Raw genomic sequence first — 8,288 nt, 5'->3', positions numbered from 1 at the left:
TTAGTTGGAGATTCATTTAAGACCTATGAATTGTGATGAGAATTTGAGAATGGCTGTAATGTTTGTGAAGCAAGAACTACCCATCCGTGAACTGTAAAGGGCTCCAAGAAACTCAAAGAGAAAAATTCAGCAATGGGTGAAGGAGGAAAATTGTGGTAATGATGATCCTGATTATGTGGATTCCCCTTCAAGGAGAGGCGAACCTTTAGTTAAGAAAACAAAGGTGACCCAAGAAGTCAAGAGTTCCGAAGCTAGAAGGCCTTCAACCTTGCGGTGGAACCCCCCAAATAAGGAAAGAGACACCGAAGATGAGTTAGTAATGACTGAATGGGAAGAAAGCGAAGCAATGGTTCTAATAAAGATCAAATCAAGGAAACGTAAAACCGAAAATCTTGATGCTGTTACGATGGAAAAGATAGGCTCAAGTGACAGAGAAGAGAAAATATTTAAGTCCGTGAACTCTATGAATCCTTCACCACCTTCGTTGACTTCAACCTCATCAGATTCTGCCTTGGGTAGTGATGGAAATAGCAGCTGTAGCTCCAGGAGACGTGCAGCAATGGCTAAGAAAGGCAATGGAGGAGATCGTTTGAAGTGCCATCAGTGCATGAGAAGCGATAGAAGAATTGTTGTTCCCTGCACCGAATGTAAATCAAAATTATATTGCCTACAGTGTGCATCAAGCAATGGTATCCCAACGTGTCAGAAATAGAAATTGCAGAGCTATGCCCGTTTTGTCGTAGAAATTGCAACTGTAACCTGTGCCTGCATTCCAGTGGGATAGTTAAGACGGTGAAGACTGATATCAGGGATGGTGAAAAGGTTCAACATCTTCTTCATTTGATCAAGACACTCTTTCCTTATCTTAAACAAATTTATGAAGAGTAAACGCAGGAGACAGAAGTTGAGGCTAATATTCAAGGAATACCATCTTCTGGAATTATAATACCAGTGTATTCATGCCCCAGTGATGAGCGTGTCTATTACAACCATTGTGCAACTTCAATTGTTGACCTCCTCTGAAGCTTCCCAAAATACTATTATGAGCTCTGCCTCAGCTATTGCAAAGAGATTCAGAAGGGAAACCTTTTAAAGTGCACTGCAGTGGGCTTCCAACATATGGAGAGAGGATTTGATTATGTGTATGGCGAAGATCTTTTACCAGAATCCTATTATATGGGAACGGTTAGGCATGATGCTGAGTCACTGACTGATTGGAGTGCCACTAAGGATAGAAGCAGCGCTCAGACAGCAGATGGATCACTGGTTCTGAAGCCATCTGCACATTAGGCAATGACTAAGACATAATTTATTGCTCAGGAGGGCTGTGAAGAACGGAAATTAAAGCCTGACTAGAATCAGACATGCTCGTGCCTTCAGTTCTCTCAAAATCTACAATCTATGCAGCAGAAGCTGCATTCTTGCATTCATTGCTTTACTCAATTCAGTGATGTCCACGACGATCTGGTGGCGATTCTATCACTGAATTACTCCAAAAACCTATTATCTCTTGTGATCATCGAAGTGTCTCAACAGTCTTACTCATTCCATCTCATGCATTACAGTAATTCCGCAATCTAGGTGCGAAGCTCTTAGCAAAGAGGCTGCATAGAGGCACATGATAATATTGGTTCAACCAGAGCAAGTGATAATTCAACAATCATTGAATATAAACTCAAGACGCAGCGTTGATCGATTATACTTACAACAGAACTTTATGATTGTCAATGTATATTTGAGAGCCTATAACGATCAACCAGACTTCGAGATCAGTGAACCAGAAGCAGTCTGTGTTGCTCTTCTTGGTTTTACTTCAGTTTTAGTCCACAATCAAGGTGCATCAGTTTTGGATGACCAAGACACACTTAATCTTGATGGTTCATCCTTCAATACATCTGAGGTTCAGGCTGATATAGCAGATGGATCAATCATTGTACAGAATGTTTCTTAATCAACGAGGCAGAATGCACTGAAAAGATTCGTGAAGCTTATCAACCTCTTTAGCTTTTGTGAAGAGATATTGACTCGTTTCTGGGACTATTAGCTGGACGTACTTTGGTAAATTTCAAAATTCTTAAGTGACTCTGACCATTTCAGAATTTCTATGAATAAAAAAGAGCAAGTGACAGGCAACATAAGTCGAAGCTGCGTTCGTGAGTCGGGTTGCAAAGCATTAGTACTTCAGAATTTCAGATTGGAGTTCTTCAGAATAAAGTCTTTACTAGGACTCGAAATGGTTGAAGTCAGGATACTGTCGTTATTATTGACATCAGCAAGTGAGAAGTCGGAGGTGAAACAACCATCTGTACATTGAAACACTGCATTAGACTTCAGTTTTGTCCATGTAAATGGTTAAAAGAAGCAAGCCGAGCAAACACCACTGGTGATAAGATCTCAGAATATGAGTCTTTCGAGCTACACCTTGAGGTATCTCACAGAGCTAGAGACGCCAAGAAAGTGATCTTTAGTAGATCCTCGCTGTCGTCAAGACAATTTTAATGGCTACATCAACAATACCAAATAGAAACGAAAGACTGCTTCAAACACAACAGTATTCCGATTCAGAAACTGAAGTGTTTGCCATAGCTATATCTTTGAACAATAGAAATGGGTCATATAAATGCTAATCAGTGAAACTTCCTCGTGCCAGCTATCGATGATCAGTTAGTATTACTGAAGAGGTAAAAAATGAAGTTCATGATGAACTACAAAACATAGATTCTGAGCTACAGAAAAATCTATGAGAAAATTGTGAGAAAATTGACAAATCAGATGAGTTTGTGAGCAAAGGTTTGAAACTTAAGAACGAATGGCAGTAAAGAAATCCGACTTGGAACTGGATTTAACGCACACAGGAAGCGTAAGTATGCAGAAAATGGTTTATTCGACCACAACCGCATTAACAGAACTCTATTATGGCAGATTGAGGTAAAATTTGAAAGGCTTAATCAATTGAAAGCTAGCAGAATACAGGAAACCTCTCAATGCATAAAATTGGAAATTTTGAACCTTCCATTCAGTATTTGGCTTATGTTCAGGGGAATCCAGTTGAGCCTATAAATCAAGATGTCTTTTAAGTTGAAGCATTTGACAGTTGAACGCTCATGGAGTAAATTGGTCCCTTCTATCCAGAATCTCCCAGCTCCACTCCATCATAGCAACCTTGCTACAAGCATCTTCTCCCCTACTTGCCTCTTTGATTGGGAATTTACTGTTTTAAACTGAATTTCAAAACCATTGTTCAACTAAACATTCTCAACTTTGAAAAATTCATCTTTAGACCTTCTCTAGACAATAAAATCCAGATTTCAACACCCTTTTGCTGCCATTTTCCTTCCGGCACGTATTTTCACTATTTTATTTGATTTTCAACTGATTTTCTCGATTTTCTCTAAGCATGAATAAATTTTATAATTCCAAACAATGGAATTCATAGAACCAACTCATGCGAAATTAATTAGGGCTTTGGTGGGGGCCCGACATTCATGATACCTTCTTCAATATTGTTTGCTTGATATGTTGATATTTGATTCTTCTTGATGATATACATGAGTTTGTTTCGTATTTATTGTTGAGATGCTCTTATTTCCCATAGAGAGGTACTAGCTTGCTATTCAGGTACGCTCTCTTCTCATCTATTTTTTTTAGAACTCTATGGACTTGTATGCCATTGATGACCATATCCATATTTGACGTGGTTCTTGGATGTCTTGATATATGCCTGATTTGCTTGAATAAAACAAACGTTATGTGTTACATTTCTACACTAACTTTTATGTTTTATGATAGCGCTTGAAGAGCGGTTCCGGTACGCACCCTAACTCTCCTTTATTGCAATTTGATTGTGTTTGGCATGCCACTCTCTAAAATCACCTAGCCTATTTAGGCATCTATAATTAACTGATTAATTGCCACACTTCCCTTAATTTTGTCAGTAGAGACCTTTATAGGGCTTAAAGGGGTGCTACCTTTTAAAGGTACCTTCCCAATAAGTAACCTGATCCCCGGACCTAGACTCGGGTTTTTCAAAGACATGGTTTTTTTCCAAAAATTATGGAGTCACATTTTAGGGTTTTTCTTTCTTGTTTTATTTTCCCTTTAAAATAAAAATAAAATAAGTGGCGACTCCAACTTTTCCAAAAATTATTTTTCACAAATAAAAAACGAGTCTCGTCGATCAAGTGGGGACGCACGTGAAAAATGCGGGTCCACAAGTAGGTTGAAAACCCTTCCCAGTGAACGATCCTAGAGTCACTATGCTATTCTAGCTGAGGCTATCCTAGTACATGGTGATATAAGTTATAAATTTTGTTGATTACTCCTACTTGAGGACCGAAACCAAAGTACACCAGCTAGGCACGAAAATAAGTTAGATAGCGTTTAATCTCCCTGAATGCTTGCTCATAGTCATTCGTCCATCCAGTTGCGTTAGTTCCTTTCAATGTGAGGAAGAAAGACCTTATTTTGTTTGTGAAGCGGGCTGTGAAGCGGGCTATGAAGCGTCCTAGTGCAGCTAGGCAACTCGTGAGGCGTTGCAGTTTCTTTTTACAACTCGGAGTGGGTATCTCCATGACAACTTTAATTTGGTTAGGACTGACTTCTATTCCTCTTTGTGTTACCATGAATCATAGGGATTTTCCTGCGCTGACTCCAAAGGTGCATTTGGTTGGATTGAGCTTCATGTTGTATGCCTTCATCAAGCGAACGGTTTTTTCTAGATTGTAGGTGTGTTCGTTCTTGGTTTTACTCTTTACCACAATGTCATCAATATATACTTCCACGGTCTGACCAATTAGTGGTTTGAAAATCTTTGTCATTAGCCTTTGGTAAGTGGCTCCAACATTTTTTAGTCCAAACGGCATGACCTTGTAACAGTATAACCTAGGTGGTGTCACAAAGGCGGTCTTCTCCTCATCCGGTTGGAACATAGGAATTTGATGGTAACCGGAGAAAACGTTTATGAAAAAGAGCATCCCGTTTCCAATAGTGGAGTTGACTATCTAATCTATCCGGGTCAATGGGAAGCTACTCTTTGGGCAAGTGTCATTCAGGTTGGTGTAATCGACATAGACTCGCCATTTACCCCATTTTTTGGGACCACTACCACATTTTCCAATCAATCAGGATACTCTACTTCCCTTATAAACCGGACTGCCAGCAACTTTTCTACTTCGGCTTGGATGATCTTTTGCCTATCTGGATGGAAACGCCGAACCTTCTGGCGGACAGGTCGTGAGGAAGGTATAACATTAAGCTGATGTGATGCTATTGATGGGTGGATTACGGGCATATCAAAGTGAGTCCATGCAAATACGTCTTTGTTCTACTAAAACAAGCCCTTGAGAGCTTTTAATTCTTCCAGTGCTAGGAGGGAGCTGGTGTAGGTAACGTGATCACTCTTATATGAGAGGTGTAGAGGTTGTAGAGGGTCAGTTGTCGAGGAATCTCTTTCCATCGGGCTTTGTAATTGCTATTATTCCTCTGTGTCTGCCAATTCTGTGGGCAACTCATTGCCGTTGGTGGATCTAGATTAGTGTGCTACCTAATAACATTGATGTGCAGCCAGTTGGCTGCCAAAGAGGTCGATATGTCTGCCTTTGGTTAGATAACTCACCATTTAGTGATACGTAGAGGGGATGGCCTTCATGCCATGTAGCCATGTGCGTCTCATGATGGCGTTGAAAGGGAATAAGTCCTCTACCACTGAGAACTGCACATTTTGGATAATCGGTCCAGCTTGGATGGGTAGCACGACATCTCTCAGGGAAGTTGTTGAGGCTCCATTGAATCTTGATAGTATCCACCCGGGATTCTCTAGGGTGGATGATGGGAACCTCATTTGCTTGTACGCGGACATCTGTAACAGGTCAGTCGAACTGCCCAGATCAACTAAAATTTGCCTTACATTGAAATCGTTGATTCCCAATGTCAGGATTAGAGTGTCTTCATGGGACTGTAGTACTCGGTTAGGGTATACTAGAGGGATGGCAATTACCCTGTCTATTGGACGCGTGCCTCCACTTGGCAAGCTATGTTAGATAGAGCTAACTTGCTCTCTTACGGAGGCGGCTCGAAGTAGCATTTGTCTCTTTCGCTTGGAATTGTATTTCTCATCAACGGGCCACCCATGGATATATTTGATTACGGCTTTAAGAGCCGTTGAAGTTGTGAGGACTTGAATGGTCAGATCTTGGGTCATTTCCCTTCTTTCACCCGAGCGGATGTATTGCTTCAAATGCCCAACTCTTATTAGCCTTTTCACCAAGTAGTGGAGACTCCTACATTGCTCCGTGGTATGACCATGGTCCTTATGATAGGTGCATTTCCTGCTCTAGTCCCATTTCGCTGGATCTATTGGCTCTGGCCACCTAAAATAGGACAGATCCCGAATCATGGGGATGAGCTTGTTGTAGGGGATGTTGAGGGGGGTTAGGCCAACTTGTCTTAGCCGCTATTGTCTGTCTTACCCCCTGCTAGCTTGCCTTAGTTGATTTGTGGGCTTAGAGCTTCCACCTGAGTTGTTCCTAACAGGCCGAATGGTGACCAGGACCTGCTATGTAGCTGCGTGGACGTTGTCCTCAAGCATGGAGTATTTGTTTGCTCGTTTGAACAAATCATCCATTGTTGATGGAGGTTTTTTGGTGAGAGATTCAAATAAGGGTGTTCCCGAGCAGATATTCCTCTTAAAGATTTGTAAGACGGGGTCCATGATACAAGATTCTACTTGAAGTATAGCCTGTCCAAACTGTTTCACGAATTCTCTCAATGACTCATTCTCCAGCATTTTTATGTTTTGTAGGGTACTAATGTTTTGCTTATGTCGTGCTGAGCATAGATATTGTCCCACAAAGGCCTCCGATAGATCCCAAAAATTATTCATGGAGTTTACCGGGAGGCGATGGAACCATGAAATAGCCTGACCGTGGAGGATGGCTGGAAAGACCTTGCATAACAACGCGTCATTCCCTATGTCAAGGGTCATGAGTTGCCTGTAATGCATGATGTGGTCGAACGGATCGTTGGTTCTGTCGTATGTGAAGAACTTCGATACCATGAACTCCTTGGGGGCTCGTAGTTGATGATGTAAGGGTTGAAAGGTGTGGAGAGCATGTCATCCAGCTGCTTACTGATAGAGCCAGGAGAACCTCGGTTTATTAGAACCCTTGCTTGTTGTTGTGCCGACGGATAGGGAAGCCAGTCTGGCATGACCGGTGCAACCAAAGGACCAAGATAAACCTCATGGGTTATCAACACATGTGGTTTTCCTTCCATGCCAGGTATCTGAGGCCCTAGTCTTGCGCGCATTGCATCTGATAGTTGCAACCTTCTGTCACGTCTCATTTTTGCTGAGATGTGGGTGGAATCAGAGCTTTCATCTAGTGGTGCATGGTAGGCTGGTGGGGATCTTTCCTCAGGCTGCACCTCTTGTCCATCAGAAGGAAACTTTGTATTCCCAGGGTATGATACCTCTTCATTGTGCTTGGAGTTTCTTTGCTGACTTTTAGGCTGTCAGCTACGACGAGGGCTTGATGAAGATACCTAGATATGCAATACCTCATTCTTTTCTCTGAGTCTCCTCATCTCGGAGAGCAAGGCTTGCACTTGTCGCTCACTCTCTTATTGATATCTCTCCATATTTTCGTGCCAGTCGAAGTAGGCTTCGCTACCCATGGCCGACGATCGACTTCTCGAGGGCATTGACATCTTTATCTCATTCCTACAGACAACGCCAATGTTGATACCAGGTCAACTGAGGACAAATTTCTCCCTCGATTTTGGCAGTGAAAGTTCCAATCCAGCAACTAGAGATAGGGCTAGCTTCTTCCCTGCATAAAAGATATCTGGGTAGGTCATCTGGATACACCCTTCGAAGCTCAAGTCAAGCCCAAAGTGGGTAGGAAATTTTTTGAGATGAGAGATGTGAGAACCTTTTGGTGTTGCATACTTGAGTTCTGTTTCAGAGGGGTTTTTATAATGCTCAAAGGGGGAAATCACTATAATGTTGAGCTAGCACCTTGATCAAAACTTCAATGATGAATGATCAGTAGATGATACAACAATCATTGTAGTTCAAGGTGGCTGGTGGCTGCGTTAGACGACGTGTCATAATGTGGCTTGCTGTTGTTTTAGCCCATTGAAGGTAGGAGACAAGATGTGATGGCCCACTGATGCAGACATAGGGATTGGGGGAAGGTCCTATCAGTCACTCCTATGTTAGATGGCCATCACTTCTCATATTAGGGAGGATTTGGGTTTGGCAGGAAGATGTTGTTCGCTCAGTGAACCCG

Source organism: Vitis riparia, chromosome 1 (genome assembly GCF_004353265.1).
Source record: "Vitis riparia cultivar Riparia Gloire de Montpellier isolate 1030 chromosome 1, EGFV_Vit.rip_1.0, whole genome shotgun sequence".
NCBI lineage: Eukaryota > Viridiplantae > Streptophyta > Magnoliopsida > Vitales > Vitaceae > Vitis > Vitis riparia.
Note: the sequence above shows the minus strand (reverse complement) of the source record.